Source organism: Mesoplodon densirostris, chromosome 9 (assembly GCF_025265405.1).
Source record: "Mesoplodon densirostris isolate mMesDen1 chromosome 9, mMesDen1 primary haplotype, whole genome shotgun sequence".
NCBI classification, from domain to species: domain Eukaryota; kingdom Metazoa; phylum Chordata; class Mammalia; order Artiodactyla; family Ziphiidae; genus Mesoplodon; species Mesoplodon densirostris.
In genome coordinates this window covers 89,057,024-89,082,281 of record NC_082669.1, presented here as the reverse complement: position 1 = coordinate 89,082,281, position 25,258 = coordinate 89,057,024, and the positions used below count along the sequence as shown (strand labels likewise).

At 41.0% G+C, this 25,258-nt stretch overlaps 1 protein-coding gene across 2 annotated transcripts in view; it reads left to right on the top strand.

Moving 5' to 3' along the window:
• The window catches only part of GRM8 (glutamate metabotropic receptor 8), a 764,868-nt gene that overhangs the window by 162,653 nt on the left and 576,957 nt on the right, over positions 1 to 25,258 (top strand). The gene's annotated exons all lie outside the window — the stretch shown is intronic.

Sequence of the window (25,258 nt, the reverse complement as noted above, 5' to 3'; positions counted from 1 at the left end):
TAGTGTGATGTTTAAAGGAGGGAGGAGAACATGTAGAAGGCAGTTAGTGTATATCCAGCATTGTTAGGGGAGAGGGCAAGTAGATAGGATGGAACCTTATGGCCCTATGGGCAAGGCAACTTGTGTAATGGGAAAGGATGCTTTATGTTATCTCAAGAGGCATATCTCAAAGTCGTGTTTTCATTTCAAGTGATAGTGAAGTGTGTGAGCATTGATTAGTGTGAGCCAGTTCCCAAGTGTCTGTCAAAGTTGCTGGACGTACTAAGCTGAGGATCATCGCTCGGAACAGGGCAAGTGGGGACATCCCAGAAGCTGTGTCCCCAGAGGAGGAGCAACACTCTGCTTCATTCCCTTTCAACACACACATGTGTGACCCTCTGCTGTCCTTGTCCTTTGCCTATATTGCACAATTTCATGCTCAGATGCGATGCGTGAATGAGAATTGGAAATGTAAAAAATGGACGATGTGGAATTAAATTTTCATAAATGGCAAAAAGGCTGAGTTTTACATTGAAGTCCCCAAAGCCTACCTGTACCCCACTAATGGTGCCTGTACTCTGGATCATAATTAATCAGAATACTATTATATTTCTACCTTCTATTATTTAAAAAGCCCAATATTATTTGGAATATCAGATGAATTCAGCATACTATTGTATTGCCATCTGGGCTTATCATCTTGGACTTCCATTTCCAAGTCTTATTGAACCAAACACATTACAGCAATTTGTACGTGAAACATTCCAGCATTACTAAAACTTCTATAGTCCTGAAAGCGCAAGTTAAATTAAGGCATACGCCTTTGCTTACTTAAGGTTTTATTAATGTTACGTCCTGTCTGCAGAAGACTTTTCTTTTCAAGGACAAAAACTCGTTACAGAAACTTCAAATTATTTAAGAGCTAGTGACTCATACTTGACAGGATTTTCTGTCTAGTTAGAGGAGCACGGTTTTACCATGTGCATAAAAATGTGTGAAGGAGACTTCATGCTTCAGAATCTGGGCTGGGTCTTTCATTGGGTCCCTGATCTCGTGGATTACTCCTTCCCCATGACCACTGAGAGCCTGGGTGGCTCATAAAGTTTGAACTCAGAATGCTTTCATGCTGCTTCTACTAAAACCAGTCTTTGCTGGATCAGCTTTAGTTTGGCTTGGGGAAAACCAAACCAACGCACCTATGCCATCACACAAAATAAATTCCCTTGGCCCATACTTTTGCCTCTCCTGAAAGAGTAAGTGGAAACTTCTAATCTAACAGCAAACTCCGAAGCCCTTTGAAAGTGTTCATCTGCTCAAAACCCATTCCCATCGTAAACATCCTGAACAACCATCCTCCGGGTTTCACTGATGGGATGCAGGCCATCTTTCTCTGTGCTAACTCATCTGCCCCCTTTGGATTCATGGTCCATTACTCTGTTCTTCCTGTTCATGTGGTCAGACTGACCCAGACGCAGGCTTCCACCCTGAAGGCCTTTTGTGTGGCTGACACTCTTCAGCTGTTAAGTGATTTCTTCCCTAATAGGTCCCTCCGGTCCCTAGAAGTGTTATCCTCTGCAAAGGTTTTCTCAGTGTCCTGGAAGGCAGTGATATTTGTTCCTGCCTCTTGGGCAGAGGAAGGCTGCCTTCCTCCAGCTGTGGCAGTGATGAATGACTGACTTCTCTCTCCTTATTCCCTCTTCACTTTCCCTCCCCTCCTCTTGGAGCTGTCTCTATAGAATACTATTTTTTGAAGCAAGAAGAAGAAGGAAAAAAGAAAGGATGATGACTTATTTGCAAGCAGTTGGTGGTCTAGCTTCGCCTCCCTTGGTCCCCTGCCAAAATAAAAGAAAGAAGCTAGAAGAGCATCTGACCTTACCTCGCCCTTCTTCAAAACCCGCTTAAAAATAATGTTTAAGGTTTAACATGATGTGGGCTGGAAAAACACCTAGAGCTTTCTACCTTCAATTGTACTTTTTACCTCTCCATGAAACATTCTTTGTGTTTCTTTATGTTTCAGGGTAGCTGTATATTTGATTCATTCAATCTTGCTGAATTAATAATCATTTGTTGGGTGTCTATACATGTGGTGATACATGTGGTGTTGAGCCAGAAGCTAAAAAAGAAATATGGTAAGAGGATTCAGCATTTATTAGGTAGGACAGGCAAGAAACACACATAAAATCCTTATGAAACAGTACAAGGAAGCATATAATTCGGTTCAAGAGCAAATGATACAGATATAAATGCTAAAAAGTTTCCGAGTAAAGGAGATCAGTATAATCTGGAGTGAGGGGGAAAAAAATTCCACAAACACAGGGAGACCTTGGAGAGTCTTAGATGCTGGGCTCAGGAGATGTACTTTATTCTATAAAAGTGGGAAACTTTTTGGAAATATGTGAGCATCCTCAAAGCATCTTGTGGGAAGAGATGAGCAGGCAAGAACTCTTTGTGGCCGTGAAGGAAGTGCCTCCATAAAATGTAAATTAAAAGCCTGTTCAGACAGGGAGGGCCTTTTGAGACTTTCAAATCAAGTGACAACGAAGGAGGGATTGCCGAAGCCCAGAGGGTTGGTTGGGTAGACATAGATCGTACAGGGTGATGTTTGAGGGGACCAGGTATTGAACAGGTGAGCATGGGCGGAGAGACAGGGAAACTGTAGACAGAATGCGGGATGCCAGGTGAAAGCCATGGAAACAGAGCATAAGCCTCAGTACATCTCAATGGCCAGAGTGGCAGCACTGAAGACATCTTAAGAACTGAGACATCAAAGGGAATGGAGAAAAACTGATGAATTCAGGAGATATTTACCAGCAGTATCCATGGCATTCCACAGCTGGGCATGTGGGGACAGAGAGGGAAAACCCTCGACGTAAGGATTTTCTATTTTTACCAGACTTAGTTTCCGTTGTGGGGTCTGATATTCAATTTGAAATATCTTGAACAGAGAGAAGGCCAATGTGATTTATTTCTGCCCAAAGAAAAAAAGACATAGAAAAAGTCAGCCATGAATCTCAACTGTCGCCATATTTTAATCTTGTAATTTGAGTTCTCTTTTGAGTTACAGTGTTTCCCATGGTCTCTGAACTGACTTCTACAAATATGAAGGGGAATAGGAAAGACCTCTGAGTTGCCAGGCTGGGTTGTTTCCATCTAGCTTTTGATCTGTTCCAACTAATGAAGGCCCCATCAGGGGCTAGTAAAGGAGGTTTGTTGTGGGTGATGCAGAGAAGGTAGCTCTAAATGGTCTTAAATTAATATCTGTTCACCTTCATGCTTGACTTTGACTGAGCCTAATGGTATCAACGCACAAAGAAGACAGGATGAGGTGGTTTTCAATCATTATCTGAAAGCCAAGTCTGTGAGAAAAAAGTCCAGTTTTAAGCTCATTAAGGGATACTCTAGGATATCAAATCAACCATTGAAAACCTTTGAAAGTTGAGTTGAAAATGAGAACATTTTTTGAAATCTTTTTAGATTCAGTTTTTGAAGTGAGTAAAACTCAGAGCTTTAAAAATTTTTTCCCCATCCATGATGAAGAGAACATTAAAGGCCGTTTGCTTAAACTACTTACGTCAAGTCTAAGAAGTTACTTTGGAGAAAAAAACGTCTTTGGCAGTAATGTTATTTTCTGTAGTATAGTAAGTGTGATTCAGAGCCTGAAACTCATAGGAAACACAGTCTACACATCCTGGTATATGGATAATTTGGGGGGTAAAACCAAGGTACCTATAATGATACATCATTGAATGCTATTAGAACCTCAAGAAGAAATTAACGTGTCCAACATCTTTTTGGTTCGGATTATAATGTTACCCAAAAGGAGAAAACTTCCTTTTCTTATACAGTTTAATGGCTAAAGAGTGTGGGCTTTGGAGACAGACAGACACAGATTCAAGCCTTATCTCTGCTGTTACCAACTCTGGGACCTTGGGCTATTTTCTAAGTTTTAGTTTCTTCATCTGTGACATGGGGATAGTCATCGTCCCTACAGCCCAGAATTATTGTCAGTGTTCAACTGTATCTATCTCTGTCTATCTATCTACCTACCTATCTAATGTGCTTGGGTTAGTCCCTGGCATTTGGCAACAGTTCTTAATTTTCAGCAATAATAAACATCAAAGTTAAGGTGAATAATCCCGGTGCTAGCTCCTTTTATTCAGCAAGCTCCTATGATGGATCCTAGTTTCCAGAGACTTGGAAAGTCTTTACATGGACAAAGTATGAGAAGAATTATTGACTGTATTGACTTTTTTTTTTTTTTTTTTTTTTTTTTTTTTTGCGTTACGCGGGCCTCTCACTGCTGCGACCTCTCCTGTTGCGGAGCACAGGCTCCGGACGTGCAGCCTCAGCGGCCATTGCTCACGGGCCCAGCCGCTCCGCGGCATGTGGGATCTTCCCGGACCGGGGCACGAACCCACGTCCCCTGCATCGTCAGGCGGACTCCCAACCACTGCGCCACCAGGGAAGCCCGACTGTATTGACTTTTACACACTATTAGGAGAGGACTCCTGATTTCTGTCATTTTTATTATTGTTCAAAAATGGTGGTGAAGTCTGTTATCATCCACTTGATACTTGTGTTGGGGATATAAGTAAAAATCAACTTCAGGGGTTTTTAAATGTAGTCTTCATCCTCCTACCTGAAAATCATGATTTTTACTTAGAGGACAATCAAATCCAGTGAGGTGTTCAGAATGGAGCTTGTTGTATAGAATGATCCCTGTGTAGAAACAAGCTTACTTGTAGACAGACACACACATAAGTGAGGAGATGAATTGGATCTCCAAGTGCATTTGAGAACTTTTCAAGTACAAATATCAGGTTGTCCCTACCAGATATCCATTTATTCTGATAAATGGTATTTTAAAAAGACATTTCCATTTTGAAGGTTAAGATAAATGTAAAAGACAAAGAAAATGACCTGAATTACTTCCCATCAGGCTGCTACTGAGATTGTTAATAAATGGTCATAATGAACATTGTTTTCCAAATTTGAGTGACCTGTTTGTTCATTTGCAGACAGGATACTGGCAGGGAAAAAAGAAAGGAATACTAACATTTGTTGAATATCTACCAGTGTCAGACGTAGCATTCTCCATTTGTTATCTTATGTCATTCTCACAAAACCCCTGCCAATTGTAAGCTATGCTGCCTATTTTTCAGATGACAAAAATTTGTCTCATGGTGATTATGAAACAAGTCAAGATCCTGTATTTACAAGTAGAGTAAATGGGTGCCCCAATCATGACACCATACTGTTGCTCATTTGTGAGGGAATGTTGTCTCCTTTAGTGAAAATATATGAGTGTCTTGAGTATCACTAATGTGTAGTTCCAAGAGAGGAAACTTCTGGTGGGAGGAACTGAATGTTGACAGTTCTACTTTCCCCTTGGGGTTCTCTCATTATCTGCTCCCCTGACTACACAACCAACACCCAGACCCCAAGTCATATTCTCAGGTTCCGGTCTTTGCAGAAAACAGGATTTCCTAAGCAGAAGGAGGAGGTTTCTTGATATTGGTTATAACAGATGCAGCAGTGTCCTCTGGCTGCCTGTGGAGAGAGTGGAAAAGAACTCCGGTTGCCTTTCAATGAAAAGCGCTTCAGTATAATAAAAACTCCGAGTGCTCAATTTTCGGGTTTTTAGTGACACATAGAGACTTTTCCTTCACAAAAGCACGGACGCCTTATAACTCTGGTGCGGTCCTTATCTCCTTATGTCAGTGCTTCAGGGGGAGGGCTACTCTCCCCACCCATGTTCAAGTCTGAAGCGGTGCCTCTGGGTTTAAATGAAGGCATAAGAACAGCTGACCCATCAGCCTAGCAGAGGAGCACAAAGGGAAGCTGGGTGCGGGGACTGGGCTTCCAGATGTCTTCTTCCCATGTTGCTCCAAGCTCTGTTGTGTGGGACCATCTGTGCCCCAACTGCAGACTCAGCCTGTCTCCAGCTCTGGGGCCAATCCTGTCCTCAGTGGGGCAGGGTGGTGGGTCTTAAAAGCTTTCATACTCTTTTATTAAATCAAGCATGGCATCAAGGTGTCTAGTCCAGCTCCAACCTTGTGTTCTGGCTTCAGGGATGCAGCTTTTGCCCTGTTCCCAGGAGCGAGTTCTCCTACATAGGTGCTCCAGTTCCAGCGGGAGGTTTTCCCTCAACCTGAATCTAGGGAAACCAACCTGGTTTGTCCAGGGCTGTCTCAGTTTTAACACCAAAAGTCCCATGTCTTGGGACATCTTGCAGTCCTAGGCATTCCAGAATGGTCAGTCACCCTACCAGCCCCCACGTGGATAATGTGGCTAGCATCCCCATGGCACAACGCCTGGCACGTTTCTTGTTTCTTGTTCAGTTTGAAGCCTCAGACTAAATTGCTACAATACTCTTTAGTTATTGCTGAGTGCGTTAATAAACCAAACGTGGCATTCTGGCTGCAAGTTCCCCTAACGACTGTGATCTTACTTATCAAACCACCCACATCTTTTGAGCACGAATTCTAAGCGACTAAAATTTCAATTCATTAAAGAGTACTGTTAATACCACGTACTTTGGGATGTTATCCTTGACTCATATGAGGGGGAGGAAGGGGTGGGGAAATCTCATGTTTGACTATATTAGGGTAAATGTTTTATTTGGTGGGAAAGCATTCTGCTCTGTTGTTTGCTTTCATTGGTCTAAAGGGATCAGACATGTACAGTTATCTAACTATGTGCAATTATAAATCATATCTCCCCTTGTTGTTCTCCCTAAATCACAAGTCACCTGTGCTGGAGCTTTGCCTAAAAGCATGTTTTACGTGATCCTTAGAGTGTTATTTGTAAGTAAAAAAAATAATAGCGATTGAGATGAAAATAAAAATTATTGTAGGGCCTCCCTGGTGGCGCAGTGGTTGAGAGTCCGCCTGCCGATGCAGGGGATACGGGTGCGTGCCCCGGTCTGGGGGGATCCCATATGCCGCGGAGCGGCTGGGCCCGTGAGCCATGGCCGCTGGGCCTGCGCGTCCGGAGCCTGTGCTCCGCAACGGGAGAGGCCACAACAGTGAGAGGCCCACATAACGCAAAAAGGAAAAAAAAAAAAAAAAAAAAATTATTGTAACAAAATGATTTACTATGGAGCTAGTAAAGGAGGGACCTGACATATTGTTCTAAATTGGATGGAGTTTACATTTGCTATAAAAGATATGTCAGTTTTATCTAATGACACTTTTAATTGCTTGCATCTAATTCGGGATAATATCCTTTAAAGCAAAGGGGAGACATTGAAGAATAATGAGGAACTCTCAAGAGCAGATTATAGCACTAAAGCATAGCTTTTATCCATCATAGGCAGTCTTGGCGAGAGAGAGAAGGAGAGGGGGGAGGAGAGAAAGCTAAAGAGAATATTCCAGATAGTTTCGCAAATCAAGCTAAATATTGAATGGGCAAAACGAACTCTCACAAAATTAGCTTATGGTGAGGTGAGTCTCCTTTAAGAATTTGAAATAAAGAGTAATTCTTGATTGGGTAGAAGTCTGTTTGCTGTTTACATGAAGTGTCACATGGCGGGAATCATTTTACGCAGAATAAATACAGCACCTGTTATTACTAGATGTGCAGCTTCCTTGGCTCACTGAGGGGATGGGTATGCATTGCAGAAATGCTTGCAAGTGACTTAGTTCCTGAGACAATGAACATTCTCCCTCTAGAAGTGGTAGCTTATGATGTTCCTTTAAGGGACTCCCGTGAGAACCCCTGGCCACCAGTGGCAGGCGGCCAAGAAACATGGAGAGGAGAGCTGAACCATGGCATGGATGGGTGTGGGAGCTGCATGCGGAGCACAGAGACTGTTTTAAAAAGCCATTGGCATCAGTATTGATCACGCTGCTAGAGAATTGTGGGTGCTGAGGACAGAGCAGATAGTTTGTGGGGAGAATCTCAGCGCCACCACTAAATAGCTAGGCAGCTTTAGGCAAATCACTTCCCCTCTCTGTGCCTGGTTGTCTTCACCTATAAAATAGGTTGGGTTAATATTACCTCTCTCCCAGGATTGTTTTGAGCAACAGATGAGATAATGTCTGAGAAAGTACTTTGTAAACTCTTAAATGCTACACAAAGGTTAACCATTTTCCCATAATGTGGTTTATAATTGCATGTGTTTAGGTATCCATGAGTCACAATGTTACCTCCAAAAGCTAGGGCCTGATAGAAGTTGTTCTGTGACACAGATATTAGTCCTCTCCCTGGGTAGAAGCATTATAAAAGGTTAGCACTATATTAAGTAATAGATCTATTGCTCTACTAAATTATTCATGATTATGTGTTCAGTGAATGATCAGTTTGATTGAAAAAATTGTCAGGTGTTCTCAGGGCTCTGGAGAGGAAGCTGATAAATGACATAAGGTTTCTTCAATGTGATGACTTTGCTACTATTAAAGATTAAGAAAAGCCAATTAATGTAATCTCTGTGAAAAAAAAATGTCATCAAGTTATAGTCTGGAATGTTAAAGGAATTATCCCTTTTTGAAGGTTTTTTTTTAGCAAATCAAAGCTTTTCAGTAAAAGTTTCAGAGTGATGAATGATTTCAACCATTTTCTGAAGATTAGTTTTTTGAGTACGAAAGAGAAAAACCTATTTCTTTTTCATAAGGAAAGACGTTAATTTTTTGTTGTTGTGACATGAATGAATGAATGGGTTTGGTGAATTTTGGTTAGGAATTTTAATAACTAACTGAAAAGTTTTGTGTTGAGCCTCTTCTCGGGAAATAGATGCTTGCCCCCACATCGCTATCTCTGATTTCTCCGGTGGCTCCGGAACCATGACGGTGACAATGAACATGAGAATCCTACTTGGGTACCCTGTTCTCATCTCAAACTCTTCACATTTAAAGTGAAACTAATTTCCTTCTTCACCACCTCCATCACCACAACGACCTGACGTTCCCATTTCTGTCAGTAGCCCAACATTCTTCCCATTTCTCTTGCTGAAATATTTTGGAGTTGTATTTGTCTTCCAGTACCCTCCAGTATTTCATTTAACCAATATGTTCGTGAGTCCTGACTTTTCTCCTGCTGAGAATATCTCTGGTTGGAACCCACATTCCCTGCCACCGGCCTAACCCCAGCTTTCATGCTCGCAGTGTCATGGCACCTCTGACTCCAACCGTCGGCTTCCTCCAATTCCTCCTGACTCTTTCCATAATACCTCTTTCATTAGACTCTCTCTTTCTTTCTTTCCTTCTTCCTCCCTTCCTCCCTCCCTCCCTCCCTCCCTTCCTTCCTTCTTATTTATTTATGTTTTTATTTATTTTTTAACATATTTATTGGAGTATAATTGCTTTACATTGTTGTGTTAGTTTCTGCTGTATAACAGAGTGAATCAGTTATATGTATACATATATCCCCCTATCTCCTCCCTCTTGCGTCTCCCTCCCACCCTCCCTATCCCACCCCTCTAGGGGGACACAAAGCACCGAGCTGATCTCCCTGTGCGATGCAGCTGCTTCCCACTAGCTATCTATTTTACATTTGGTCGTGTACATATGTCAACGCTACTCTCTCACTTCGTCCCAGCTTCCCCTTCCCCATGTCCTCAAGTCCATTCTCTATGTCTGCGTTTTTATTCCTGTCCTGCCCCTAGGTTCTTCTTTTTTTTTTTTTTTTTTTTAGATTCCATATATATGTGTTAGCATAGAGTCTGTCATACAGAGTGAAGTAAGTCAGAAAGAGAAAAACAAATACCGTACGCTTTCTATTTATTTTTATCTAACTTTATTTTTAAATTGAAGTATTGTTCACCTACAATATTATATTAGTTATGACTTTTGTCTAAAGAGCTGTAGCTCTCTAGTGTGTGCTGCTTCAAGCCCAACTCCTCTCTTGGTGGAGCTTTTTTTTGGTCATGTGACGTTTCACCAGATTTGCTGGGCCTCTGCCCCTGCACACCTGAGCTTAACCAGTTCATCCACCTGCCTATTGCTTGCAGCTCTGATTATCTAAATTACTTGGTATTAGCCTTTCCTCTGCAGGGAACTTGGGAAAGGCCAGAAGGAGTGGGGCAAGAAGGTATTTCAAAAGTACAGGTTCACCAACCCCCAACTTCAATTCATGCCTCTTTCTTCAGTTTGTTAAGGTCTGGGACCCACCCTCCCTCCCTATTCTGAAAAAGGAAGTATATCCTGTCTGGAAGAGCAGTAGACCATTTCCATGCTGGTAGGAAAAGTATTCTCTCCAACATTGGCATCTGAAGCCCTGCATCTCTGGGAGTGAACAGGTGGGAGCCAGGAGAGCATTGATAAAGTCCACGTCATCAGTAAGGGTAGTAGAGAAATGGCATCAAATACCCCAGATGGTAAAGTAGGGTCTGGGGAACATAGCAGAACCTGAATGTCCACAAGCATTAGAAGGAGGAAGATGGTGCTGAGGCTAAGTATTCCACTAGAGAGGCCCCCAAACCAGACATTATTAATCAATTGGTCAGGAAAGGAGACGCAGATGTGGAGAATCGACATGTGGACACAGAGTGGGAGAAGTGGAGTGGGGGACAAACTGGGAGATTAGAATTGACATATATACACTACCATGTGTAAAATAGGTAGCTAGTGCGAACCTGCTATAAAGCACAGGAAGCTCAGCTCAGTGCTCTGTGATGACCTGGATGGCTGGGATGGGGGGTGGGGTGGGAGGGAGGTCCAAGAGGGAGGGGATATATGTATACATATAGCTGATTCACTTCATTGTACAGCAGAAACTAACACAACATTGTAAAGCAATTATACTCCAATTAAAAAAAAATGAAAACAAAAAACCCAACAAATTGGTAACTCGATCTGTGCCTACTCACCTAGGAACTGCAGTAAAATGATAGTAAGTTGGGATAATTTTAATATAACAATACGCAGCTCATAGAGGCACTTAAAAATGTTAATATGTCTATTGGTAAAAAAACCGATGAGCTATCGGATTAATTCAAACGACTGAATTTTGTAGTTTGTACTCATGTTCCTCTTCAAGAGCATTAAGGATGTGAGTGAATTAAATAGCACATGTAAAGCTCCAAGCACAGTTTCTAGTAGCTAGCAGGTCCTTAATGAATGGGAGTGCTTTTACCCTTCCCTTTCCCTGAACTCAGTAATTTAAAGAAAATTATCCATGTAGATAAATAAAATTTAAAATCTGCCTATGAGCTGTTTCGCTCCAGTTCATGGGAATTTGAAAAGTCCTCGAGAAGTTGAAGAAAAGATTTGCGGGTAGGAAGAGTCAGTACAGGTGTTTGTTATACCTGTCTCAGATACAGGGGTAGGATATACCTCTCCGGGTAGGCATAGAATATGAAGGCAGGCAGGCTCATGTGAACACTTCTAAGCCCCTACTCCCAGGCCCACTGCATCATTATATAACTGAGACATATTTGCAGAAATGCGTTCCAATTTGAGAAAGCTAGTATTGAACTTGTAAAACAGGCAAGTTATGGGTGATGATTTTACTGCAAAAAGTCTTTGCTCTAAAAGGTACAAATCAAGTAAAAAATTTTTTCCACATGTATCTGTTGCATAAAATAAATTCTATCTGGATGAAAGGTACATTAATATCCATCTGAATAAATATGCAAAGACAAGGAATTTTTGTTTCTCTTCTGGAGTTGGAATTTTTTAAAAAGATATACTTAAAATTCTCAAGGAAATAAGTCTTAAGAAATTCATTAACTCCATAACCTACTGTCGTATACATTTGAGTTCCTATCTTCTGCAGATCTTTCCCCTCATATTCTCTATATTTTATTTCCTAAAATGTATCACTTATTGAAGTTAAATTTCTTACTACATTTTGTTTATTTACTATCTAGGAGGTGGGTCAAAAAGGATCTTGCTGTGATTTATGTCAAAGAGCGTTCTTCCTATGTTTTTTTCTGAGAGTTTTATAGTGTCTGGTCTTACATTTAGGTCTTTAATCCATTTTGAGTTTATTTTTGTGTGTGGTGTTAAAGAGTGTTCTAATTTCATTCTTTTACGTGTAGCCGTCCAGTTTTCCCAGCACCACTTATTGAAGAGACTGTCTTTTTTCTATTGTATATTCTTGCCTCCTTTGTCATAGATTAGGTGACCATAGGTGCGTGGGTTTCATCAAGTTTTAATTAAATAATTGCTGACTTCCAAGAGAATTTGTGTATATCTAGCTTAGATATGACATTTTAGAAACTTGTTTGAAAACTTGCCTCTCAAGATCATGTAATTCTCAGAGAGATGAAGGCAAGTCTTTTGGGGCTGAAATCCCTTAGAGTTTTTATTCTCTTGTCATGTCTAGTTTTTAAACACCTCTTGAGGATTATGGCAGCAGTAGAAAATACCTAACAGTGGCTTTCATATGGGACTGAATGTCAGAGTATATAACCATGTACCATTGACTAGGCTGAGTTGTTTCTCCCATAGTATATGCAAAAACAAATATTCTTCAATGCCTATTTTAAAAAAGTGAACCATCAGTAGGGATTTTTCTAATCCATCTTTATGTACATATCAGAAATGAAGTTATCGAGATCTTTTGGCCAGTCAAACGCTTTCAAGAAAACACAAGTGGGCTTCACTGGTGGCGCAGTGGTTGGGAGTCTGCCTGCCGATGCAGGGGACACGGGTTCGTGCCCCGGTCCGGGAAGATCCCACATGCCACGGAGCGGCTGGGCCTGTGAGCCATGGCCGCTGAGCCTGCGCGTCCGGAGCCTGTGCTCCGCAACGGGAGAGGCCACAACAGCGAGAGGCCCGCGTATCGCAAAAAAAAAAAAAAAAAAAAAGAAAACACAAGTGCCTTTGATTTCCAATTTTTATTTGGTTAGGAAGAGAGAATAACATATTTAGCTTCATGGAAGAAAACTCTCCTAAAGAATAAGTCTACTGAATTGATGTAGTATATATCAGGATCATCTAGAAGCTGTTTGTAATTATGATGAAGGATTATGGTGATCTTAGTGTGTGAGTCAGTGCCCCTCAAAATAGCATTTACACGAATGGCTCATGTTGAGAAAATATCTACAAAAGGATTAATTAGTCTAATACTTTGGGGTCTCCCACATGCCCATTAAAAATTTTTTGAGTCTGGAATTTTTCTCTCCTCTGCCTACTCATTTTTCAAGATTCAAAAACATGTTACCTTCCCTATAGGATCCTCCTGGCAACTCCAGATATTCGTTTCCTGTCTTATCATCATTAGAGGCCTTAGCGGATTGTCTTGAAATCTGTTGCCCACCTGTCATCCTTACGTAGCTCTGTGAGCTCCTCAAGGTGACACTGCTTCTTCTGCTTGACTTGAGCCCTTGTACCTAGAACAGTGCCAGGCACATAATGACTGAGTTCATGAATGAGAGGTCATGCCCTGACAGTATGCACAAACAAATGTCATGTTTAATGAACTGGTAACTACAATTTTTCGGGAAGAGTTTATAAGTAAATTCAGAGATGTTCAGGTGTCATTTGGATAATGTCTGGATGAGATGTGTCTCATCCAAATGTCCCACGTTTATAATGGATGCTGACATGGAGACTCTGCTCATCATCAAGGCTATGATGGCCAGAGGCCCCCTATCTCAGTTTTCAACACTCCTTCCATCCTTAAATGTTTCTAGTCAAAGCTATTGACTACCTCCGCCTCCTGCTCTCCCATGACTTGCTATTTCAGAATATTATAGAAGAATGTGGAGGAAAAGGAAGAAGAATTGGAAGAATGTGGATGATGAGGACAAGAAATGAGGAACCAAAGAGTTAGGTTTTTTTTTTTTTCCCACCAGCCCAAATACTGTCCTATCTTATGACCTGAAAAAAGGGGAGACTAATATATGTAAACATTTATCTCTCAAATGGGATTTGGGTGTCATTGGTTATGGGGCAAAGCAAGGAACAACCCATGAAAACCATCCCCATAAAATCTCTCTTGTAACTTTCAAACATGGCTAATTTGAGATCCAGGAAGTTTTAAGAGACTAGGAAATAATTTGTGAAGTCTGCTGTTCTCTCCTACTGACCAGTAGTGTTGACAAGAGCAAAGGAAATCTTTTAATCCCTTTTGCTCTTCCTGGGGCCAGGCTGATGAATTTAATTTGATGATATTACGCCATGACATTGTGTCAGTATGCGATGATGTGTGTGATGGCACAGCGTCATCACGTGGTGACGCAACATCATGACGTAAAACGTCACAACGCCAATTAAAGATGTGACTCCAGGAAGGTTTTTAAATTGAGCAACAAATCTGCAATTATTTGACTAAGGGCTTGAGATATAAGGCAGTGAGGCAACCGAACTGTAAATTACAGATTAGAAAATGCTTTTTTGCATGAATTATGGCTCTTTTTTGTATATGGCTTCTTCCAGAAATGGTAACCCCTGTTCTTTCAAGGCACGTTTAAAATAAAAATATAATTTCGTTTAAAAGACTGCTCCTATCAGAGGTTGTACCTCTATTAGTTTTCTTTTGTCTGTGGAATATGAGTTGGTGCTAAATTTAAATATAATTTCAGAATGAGATTAAGAAAATATAATCTCTTAATTTGCATATTTGTTAAAAATTATTTAGTACCTCATGGAGCTCCTGATAAAATAAGTTATAATTGAAATTACATTGTAACTAATACCTTTTGTAGGCATACATTTCATAATAATAATCTTCCACTGAGATTCTAATAATATGAAAATGTTAAAAAGGAGAAATGAATTGCAAAATATAGTTTACTCTGTGTGTGTGTGTGTCTGTGTGTGTGTGTGTGTGTGTGTGATCATAGGGAAGCTTTTAGCTATTTTGTGCCCCAGTTCTACCATTTAGAAAATGAGGATAATGCATTTTTTCCTGATTTTTATAGGGATATCGTATGGACAAGTTATATACTGTATGTGAATATTCACTGTATGTGAATATTCTTTGTGCTCTTTGGAACAAATGTTATATAAATCTAGGGCACTATTAAATACCTTCTCCTGGGATACATAAACTCTACTTATGAACTTGAAATCGACTAGGGAAAATTTTGGTAAGTTAAAACTAAGATGGGTTTCATATTTGATATTTCATCTTAACTTTTTTCCTGATCGCTTCATTTATAGATTTATGTGTCCAGAAGTGAATTAGATTTATTTCTGGTCTTTAATGTTTTGGTAACTCTTTCTGTCCTGTAAGTGTGGATTCAAGGTGTTTGTTTTTCACTGGTGGAAGGAGCTTTACAACCCACATCAAGGAAAATATAATTTGAGCAAAGGTTCAAAATTCCCCCGTTCTCATGTAGTTTTGGCAGTTCACAGTCCAGAGAATACTGAAAAAGCCTGAAGTGCTACAAGGGTTCTTTGCTGCTTCTAATTTCAGTGAAGTGAAGAGATTGTTTGTTGTCTTAAAATTCACACTTGCTTCATCACTCCTTCTGTAACTCCAGTAAAAATGTACCAAAATTCTGTGCCTTTGAAAGGGATACATGACTTTTTGATGGCGTTTGAAATGGTGGCTGATTACTTTTGAATACTCAAGCTCCACTGGTTGGCAGCTCACATCTGCAGCAGAGAAAAACAATTAGCAAATTTGTGAATTAGCTTTGGTTTACACATTAAACAAGCAAAGTAATTCTTTGTAACTTTAACCAGCAGGCTGTGTCTTGATTACAGGATATTGGTGCACATTAATAAATGGAACTATTTTTCAATCTTGTCAGTCCATATGCATTTCATTTGCTTGCCTTTCGTATTTCCCATGATGTAGCAGTCTTGAGGGCCACCTACGTAGTCTGTAGGGCCCGGTGTTAAAACATTATTAAGATTTTACTGTATAGCACAGGAACTATATTTGATATCTTATAATAGCCTGTAATGGAAAATAATCTGAAAAAAATATATATGTATAACTGAATCTTTTTGCTCTACACCTGAAACTTACACAATATTGTAAAGCAGCTATTAAGACTTTCAAGACATTGACAGTAGAGAATTAAAGCAAGTGCACAGCCATTCTGAGCACAAGGGCATTTTAACTGCAGGGCCTTGTGCAAGTGCATAGGTCACATGCCCACATGGCCCTGCCAGTCATGCTTTTTTTTTTCTTTTTTTTTTTTGCGGTACGCGGACCTCTCACTGTTGTGGCCTCTTCCGTTGCGGAGCACAGGCTCCGGACACGCAGGCTCAGCGGCCATGGCTCATGGGCCCAGCCGCTGCGCGGCATGTGGAATCTTCCCGGACCGGGGCACGAACCCGCATCCCCTGCATCGGCAGGCGAACTCTCAACCACTGCACCACCAGGGAAGCCCATAAAGTAATTATTTTTAATGGTGTGTTTTCTTGACTTTAGAGGTAAGGCCAAGCTTTCCTCCCAGAATCTTGTTTACACTAACAATTTACTTCGCAAACATGTATTCCCCTAGAGATGGCAAACTTTGATCCAATTCCCCTCTGAATTATTACAAATTCCAAATAGCAGAATCTGGACTTATGAGACTTTGGTGTTTATTCCACTTTGACAAGAATCATATTTTCTTTATATATGTATGTATACATATTTGGGAAGTGGGTGGGTAGCAGATTTAACTTCAGACCATATTTTGCCGAGCTATTAGCAACAAGAGTAAGTGAGTAAGTCTTTAACAGTCACTTTTTTTCTGGGCAACTTGTAGATTGTTAATTCATTTTCCTTCAGGTTTGCATGGGGATCTCAAAATTCACTGAGATGAAACTCCCTCTGACGTACAACACCATACAACACCCCACCAGTAGACTGTTTAGTTTGTTACTGATCTGTCTAACATGGGGAAACTCACTATCTCATCATCCTGTACATAAATTTCCTTGCTATGACAAGTTACAATCTGTTTTCTTTGAACCTACTAATTCTCATTTGACCTCTTTGGGTCCTCCAGAGTATTTAAAAATAGCTATCATATCCTTCTTTCCTCTGGACTAAACAGATCTTTGAAAAAAAATTATTATTACTTTTTTTAATGTCTCTTCATCTGACATGAGACTCTTCTGGTGTGAGAAACTGAATGTCCATTTTGTCCACATCTTTAAGTTTCAACACCACTTTGTCTATATCTTTAAGATTCAACATCAAAATCCACATGCAATATGGAAGTAAATTACTAGAGCCAAGAAGATTAAGCCTATGGCTCCACTTCTATGAGATACTTTTCTTATTTCTGTTATTACAGAAATGTCTTATTTCTATTATTGTTATAGGTGGCTCCAGCTTTCGGGTAGTCATATTGTTGATTCATATTGAATATACTGTCAACCAAAGTTCCTATGTCTCTTTTAAGGTAGCTGCCAAACCATTTTTCTTTAAACATCCTGTACTTAAGAAGTTTATTTTTTGGATCTTCAACTTATTTCTGTTAAATTTCAATTTGTTTGACTTGACTCATCGCTTCACCCTGTCAAATCTATTTTGGGTTATATAATCCATTTATTATCCCACTCAATTTTTTGTCATCTTCACATTTTAGGACCTTGTTCTCTGCTTATCTAAACCACTGATAATATTTCAGAACAGAAAAAGGTCAAGGACAGAACCCTGCAGCATGATTCTTTGTCCAGGTTGAGATTCTTTTCTTAATCACTAGCTGTTGATTTTTCTCTCTCTTTTTTTTCATTAAAAATATTTATTTATTTGGTTGCAGCAGATCTTAGTTGCAGCAGGCAGGTGCCTTAGTTGTGGCTCGCAGGCTCCTTAGTTCTGGCATGCAAACTCTTGGTTGCAGAATGCATGTGGGATCTAGTTCCATGGCCAGGGATCAAACCCAGTCCCCCTGCACTGGGAGTGCAGAGTCTTAACACCAGGGAAGTCCCAATCACTAGCCATTTGAGTATAGCTCTTGATCTAATTACTGGTTGTCCTAACATCCAGTCCACATTTCTCCATCTACTCCATTTGGGTATGAAAGGGCCTGCCAGATGTTTTGCTATAATCCAATACACATTACTGGCTGCATTTTCTGACCGGACTACTAGTCCCCTCAAAGAAAATTATGAAGTTAAGGTACATAACATAATATATTAAGAAGTTTGGTGAAGATAAAATAGGTACCACAGGTAATTCACAAAGTCAGCCACCCACAAGGTAGGAAAAGCCAACTATATTTATCTAAGTGAGAATAGGGTCTGGGTGGGTCCCACTGACTAATTCTCATTCTAGGCTCCATTATTGTAGCTTTGTTTTTCACCACCAGAGAGGCATATCCTCATAACAATGAATAATAGAAGATGTCAGGGGAGTACCTGAGTAAGAAGTATTAAATTGTAGGTAAATGTTGAATGGAGGCTGGAAGTTGTTAGAGTGATATACAAGGTGAAGCTCTTAAAAAGCTCATTTGCAAAGCAGGAGTCTATTTTTGGGGTGTTAGTATTGTTGCTGAAATGGGCTAAGACAGACTTAGAATTCTGACTGGTATTTAATAGTACTGTGATCCATACCAGGTAGGGAGTATCTGCCTCTCAGAGTTGCTGTAAGGATTAATGAGAAACTGTCATAAGTACCTAACATAGTCCCTGGCATAGTATGAGCTTAATAATTTATCCTATTAATTCAGTAAACATTAACTCTATGCTATTATGTAATAGTGACTGGGCAATTTTTTGTGCAATAACTGAGCAGTGTGTATTTTTCCTATCTGTTGAAATATATACATTATATATACATAAGTAAATATGTATACACACATACTGCATTGGGTCTAGCTGGAGTCTACATGATTCATTAATGACTTTTCCACTTTTTAGCCAAAAAATTTGAAAACTTAAGACTGAGACTATATATACAAGGCCAGAATAATTGGTTTATTTGGTCATTCCATAGAACCAAAGGATTTCAGAGATTGGAGGGACTTTATAAACAATAAAGTCCAATCTGTGCATAGCTTAGATTAGGAAACTGAGGCCAAGAGATGATTTCCCAAGACTACTACATCTTAGAGTGAGAACCAGATTTGCTTGTTTTTGCCTCATAATCCTAGTCAGTCAACATTAGATATGTTTCCTACCATATCACACAGAACAAATGCCTCAAAAGGGGACTGGAACCCTCAAACTTGTGATATGGTGTCACAAACCCTAAAGCGGAAAATGCCATCTCAACCAGCCCAGCTGATTTGAATATGCAAACTAGTAAAACTTAAAAAGGTATGACAAACCTTGGTGGTGGGTATACTTTTTTGTGTATTTGAAATATTTTATAGTAAATAATAAATTAGTTAAAATTGGTCACTCTTTGTAGGCATAGTTCATCAATATTATGATGTCCATGTTACTGGAATATTGATCACATTTAAAGGATCAACAAACAAACCTATTTGGAAAGGGAATTGCTCTTGTAATGCAAAACTTGAGAGAAGCTCAAAAGAATCCATGGAAAATGAGACGCTAAGCTTTCCTTTGTGGAAAAAGTCAACTACTTAGTTGTGTTGAATCATATCTGATGTCAAAGTGGAGGATAAGGACGTGGAGGTGATGTCCAAAGAACAGGGATAAAGCAGTGAACGTCACTGTAATGCTGATTTGAAATTCTCTTCAGCTTGGTGAAATCCATGCTTAGGGATAAGATTCTCCTTCAAGGAAAGGTTGCTTACAAATTCAAGGTCATTTTCTGAATCCCACACAGCTTGTCTGTGTGCCGAAGTTTTCTGGTTTTATTTTTATTCTTTTTGCCTTAAAAATATATCTTAGAACACAGGTTCTCTGATTCCTACTTTGTGATATGTTATTAGTGTCCCTCCCAGTTGCTGAGGCAATTGTAAACAGGGGGCTATTAGGGCGGACATCTGGACAATGACCAAGGCCTGAGGAGGCGGCGGCCTATGTATAGAGACCAAAACGGCAAGGGGCTGGGGACTTTTCTTTTTGAGAACAAAAATAGATCATCGAGAATGAATTCAACCTTCTCTATTTTGCAAAATGAGGAAACTGAGGGCCTGAGAGAGAAAAATAATCTGCCCAATGCCAAAGATTTGTTATCAGAGTTGGCCTTAAAACTCAGGTAATTTCATAGCAGATTCCAACTGATTTTTTTTCTTATCAAATTTTTAATGAGCTATTTCATGTATACAGAAAAGTATGAAAAGTAATATAAGAAACATCAGTGTACCCATTCCCCCTCATGTCAAATTTAACTTACTGCTACATTTTCTTTAGATCTTTTTTTTGTTTGTTTTTTAGATGTTGGGGGTAGGAGTTTATTAATTTTTATTTATTTATTTTTGCTCTGTTGGGTCTTCGTTTCTGTGCGAGGGCTTTCTCTAGTTGTGGCAAGTGGGGGCCACTCTTCATCGCAGTGTGCGGGCCTCTCACTATCGTGGCCTCTCTTGTTGTGGAGTACAAGGTCCAGACCCGCAGACTCAGTAGTTGTGGCTCACAGGCCTAGTTGCTCCGCGGCATGTGGGATCCTCCTAGACCAGGGCTCGAACCCGTGTCCCTGCATTAGCAGGCAGATTCTCAACCACTGCGCCACCAGGGAAGCCCTGTTTTTTTAAAGAAATAAAATTGATGAAGCCCTGTTAGTATACATCTCTGGCCCCCTTTCCTCTTACCATCCTTCTCCAGAGCTAACTCCTGTCCCGAATAGGCTGCTTGTCATTCCTATACTTGTCTTTATGATTTTACTACATGCAGACGTGCCACACATAATATCCAATATTATTCAGCATGTTATAAACATTGCATAAACATTATCAAGCTCTGTGCATTTTTCTAGAACCTGCTTTTTTGGCTCAACATAATGTTTTTGAGATTTCTCTGTGCTAAAACGTAGCTCCAATTAATTCATTGTAACTTCAAGTGGCATTCCAATGCACAAACGTACAACAATTTCTCCGTTCTTCTCTGTTGATAGGTATTCTGGTGAGTCCTGATTTTTTGTTATGGGAGACAAAGCCATGGTGAACATTCATATATATCTCCTTTTGCATTGGTGTGAGTTTCTGTATGTCAGAGTTTCCCTCCTGGGGGGCCTGTGAGAGGGTTATAGTGAGGTGCTCAGGCCACACTACTGAACAGGGCTGGGGCTGGTAGCTTCAGGCCTCTGGCAGTTTCATCCTCTTAACATGGGGTGCTGTGCAGACACCATCTCTTTCTGTGTTTGCCTGAGATGTGCAAAGGTTGGGAAGAAACGTGTTAAGGCAGTGGCTCTTAAATATTAGCATGCATCAGAATCACCTGGAGACCTTGTTAAAATGATTGCTGGCCCCTCCCACTCCTGAGTTTCTGATTCAATAGGTTTAGAGTGGGACCCATGTATTTGCATTCTAACAAAATCCCAAATGACATTAATGCTCTTGTTCTGGGGACCACATTTGAGAGCCACTAGGGTATATATTTAGGAGCTGAACAGGAAGTTCCAACTGATTATTCAAATGCCTTTGCATTATTGAGAAATGTTTGATCGTAAGTAGTATATTATATAATCTAGGATATAAGTTAAAAATAGAAATGATATGATTCTGTAATCGAATAGCTTGGTATTTGCAAGCTTTTGCCTGAAAGGATGATGAAGAGCATTTAATCATGCTCAGAAACAACTTCCCCTTAACTGTAAATTCTGTATTCCCTTTTGGGTGTTTGGAACCAACACCCAAAGAAGGCTTTAAAAAGACAATTGAGGGCTTCCCTGGTGCCACAGTGGTTGAGAGTCCACCTGCCGATGCAGGGGACACGGGTTCGTGCCCCAGTCCGGGAAGATCCCACGTGCCACGGAGCGGCTGGGCCCGTGGGCCATGGCTGCTGAGCCTGCGCGTCCGGATCCTGTGCTCCGCAGCAGGACAGGCCACAGCAGTGAGAGGCCTGTGTACCGCAAAAAAAAAAAAAAAAAAAGACAATTGAATGAGAAAAGCAGTCCTCCCTTCCTTCTCCTATTATCTTTATGGTGTAATCAATAGGTACATCACCCATCGTCAAGGAAGGAAAGCAAAATGGGAAATGTTATGATGAAAACATTGTCAGCCCTCAGCAAAGATGTAAAGTAATCAGAATGTTCTTCTCTGTGCACCTCCTTTGGCTCATTTGCGTCCCTCCTGAGGTCCATCCGGTTTCTGTCTCTTCTGGTATTCTGAGCACCCAATTTCAGTGTGGGTGTTGAGGAGGTTTCGTACACAGCACCAAGCAATTCTCAGGACACCAGCTGGGTGTCCTACAGTTCAATTCAAATCTGACACTATCTACCTGGAGGTAGAATTCCGATTCTACAGGTTATGGGCTCAGTTTCGTCAAGACTAAATCCCTCCACCCATCCACAATTTCAGACATCAGTTGCAAGCCCAAGTTGTTACCTGTACTTCTGACTGACTGGCTATAGATCAAAGATTCCCACGACCCCTTCTCTCCTTGGGTTTGATTAATTTGCTAGAGTGGCTCACAGAACTCAGAGAAACATTTTACTTACTAGATTACTGGTTTATTCTAAAAGAATATAACTCAGGAACAGCCAGATGGAAGAGATGCATGGGGCAAGGTATGGAGAAAGGGCATGGAGCTTTCCATGCTGTCTTCAGATGCACCATGCTCCTCAAATCTCCATGTGTTCACCACCCTAGAAGCTCTCCAAACCCTATCCTTTTTGGGTTTTTATGGTGGCTTCAGTACATAGTCATGGTTGACTAACTCATTGGTCATTGGTGATTGAACTCAGTCTCCAGACCCTCTTCCCTCCCCAGTGGTCAGGAGATGGGACTGGAAGTTCCAACCCTTTAATCACTTGGTTGACTGTCTTGGCAACCAGCCTCCATCCTTAGGTACATTCCAAAAGTCACCTCATGTACATAACAAAAGACATCTTTATTGCTCTCATCACTCAGGAAATTACAAGCGTCTTAGGAGCGCCGTGCCAGAAACGGGACGAAGACCAAATATATATTTCTTATTGTAAATCACGGGACGAAGACCAAATATATATTTCTTATTGTAAATCACGGTTTCACACTGTTCCTCCTCCTGCACTGCATTCAGTGCCCAGGCTTCTCTGGGACGTTCTGCCTTCAGAACTTTTCTGTTTTCAGAACTTTCCCCCTGCTCTTCTCAAAAGACATCTGTTTCTTTCCTTCTGCAAGGATGACACTCTTCTTATACCTTCAGTAAGAAGGCACCAATGAAATTAAATCTGTCACAAGCAACGATTCAGGTTGGTAGGCAGAAGTGGTGCTGAAGTTGATGTTCACCCCGACCTCCCTCCACCCCTAAGGGATGCTTGACTCGGACTCACACCTGGGCTACAGCAGCGCTCCCACCGTGTCCCCTATCTCAGTGAATGGCCCTTGCATCCGCCCAGCTGGAAAATGCGGGGTCATCATGGCCTCCTTCTTCTCGCTCATCCCCCCTCCACAGTCCCTACTGATGTGACTCTGTCACCTTTGCCCACCACCCTGTGTCCGGCTCCGTCCACATCCCCGCAGCCTCTCCTCTGGATGATTACGCCAGCCTCCTGAAGTGCTCTCCATTCTTGTTCTCTTCTGATTTATTCTTCACAGAGTAGGCAGACTGACCTTTAACAAATGAGAACTAGACATGTCACTCCATGGCTAAAAATCCCCCTAGTGGCTTCTCTTTGCGCTTAGAGTTAAATCTAAACTTTTTAGCCTCACCTGACCGGGCCCCTGCCTGTCTCAAGCTCTAGTTCCTGCAGTCCCCACCCTGTCCTGGGTGCCAGGAGGCACACCAGACTTCTCGCTGTTTTTTCCCCCAAAGCGTTGGATTCACTGCTGTATCAAGCCCTTCGCACAGGTTCTTCTCTTTACTTGACAAGTTCTTTCCTCCTTCACCTCTTTGCTCTTCGCCTTGCTCAGTTGTCTTCAGTGGAGCCGAAACATCACTTTCACAGGGCAGGCTTCCCTGACCACCCTCTCCTATCACGCTGGGTTTGGCCCATCTTAAGAGCAACTCTGCACCCTCCCTCCTCCTTCAAGGCTCTCCTAATATTTTTATTTATGTATGTATTGTTTGGTTTCCCTCGAGGACTGTAAGCTTAATGAGGGCAGGGGTCCTGGACTTTTTATTCTCAGCACTGAACCCCCAGGCCCTAAGATGGTGCCTAGGGAACACTCAGTAAATGTAATAAATATCTGTGGCTGATTGATTTAAATTCTTGACTGCGTTTCTGTGTATTGATTGTACACACACACGCACATACACACATTTAAATTTCTCAGCATCATTTACCTGTAAACCTGGGTCAGTGTGGCTGGTTTAAAAACTCACCAAGTGTCTAGAGATCAAATTTGCATGAACTATTTTTGTGTTGCTTTTGTTTTGTGTTGAGTGGCTAGAGCCACCCAGTTTGTCACTGAAGAATAAATGGAAACATTTCATTAGCAAATCCTTCTATCTGACTATCTTTCTTACCAGTGATATTACAGAAGACAGCATTTCCAGTGTGCAAGATGGGATTTGAACTTGGGAAGGTACCTGTCAGTCGACAGATTTTAAAAAGAAGACTCAGCACTCAAGTGGTGAAGTGAATTTTAAAGAATACGTCCTGAGACTCTATAGGGGAGTAGGAACATAATCTTGAGTTTCTCATTTCTAGGGCTAGAGTAAAAAACCTCCAGGTCCTGAAGTTTATTGGAAGCAAACTAATATTTGCAAATCTAGGTTTAATTTTTTTTTGATAAGTGATCCAAGAGCAAAACCTAGGAATCTAGACCTATAGCATCCAAGCAGTTTTTAAAAAGAAATGTGATTTATTTAAAAGGTTAGGAGTCGGGCTTCCCTGGTGGTGCAGTGGTTGAGAGTCCACCTGCCGATTCAGGGGACACGGGTTCGTGCCCTGGTCCGGGAAGATCCCACATGCTGCGGAGCGGCTGGGCCCGTGAGCCATGGCCGCTGAGCCTGCCCATCCGGAGCCTGTGCTCTGCCATGGGAGAGGCCACAACAGTGTGAGGCCCGTGTACTGCAAAAACAAAACAAAACAAAAATAAATAAATAAAAGGTTAGGAGTCAAAAATAACATACGATTAATCTAAAATCATGAAACTATGGAAATAGCTCTAATGTCATATATTACTGAATATATAGAAGTTATTTATGAAGCGCTTTCACATAGCAAAGTCCAAGTCGGTCTGACTCCAGATAGCATCCTTTGACCTTGGACAGACTCCAGGTTTGAACCAGCTATGCCTTCTAGTAGCTGTGTGACCTGGCAGGTTATCCTTTTGCAGTCTTAGTTTCCTCATCTATAATAATAGTTGCCATCTCATCCAGCTGTTGGGGGTTAAATGACATGAACTCTCCCTGAAGAATATCATGGCCGCTGAGATGGCCTTGCAGCTTCTGCAATGGTCCTCACCACAATAGCCAGAGTGATTCTTTTTACAATCAGCCAG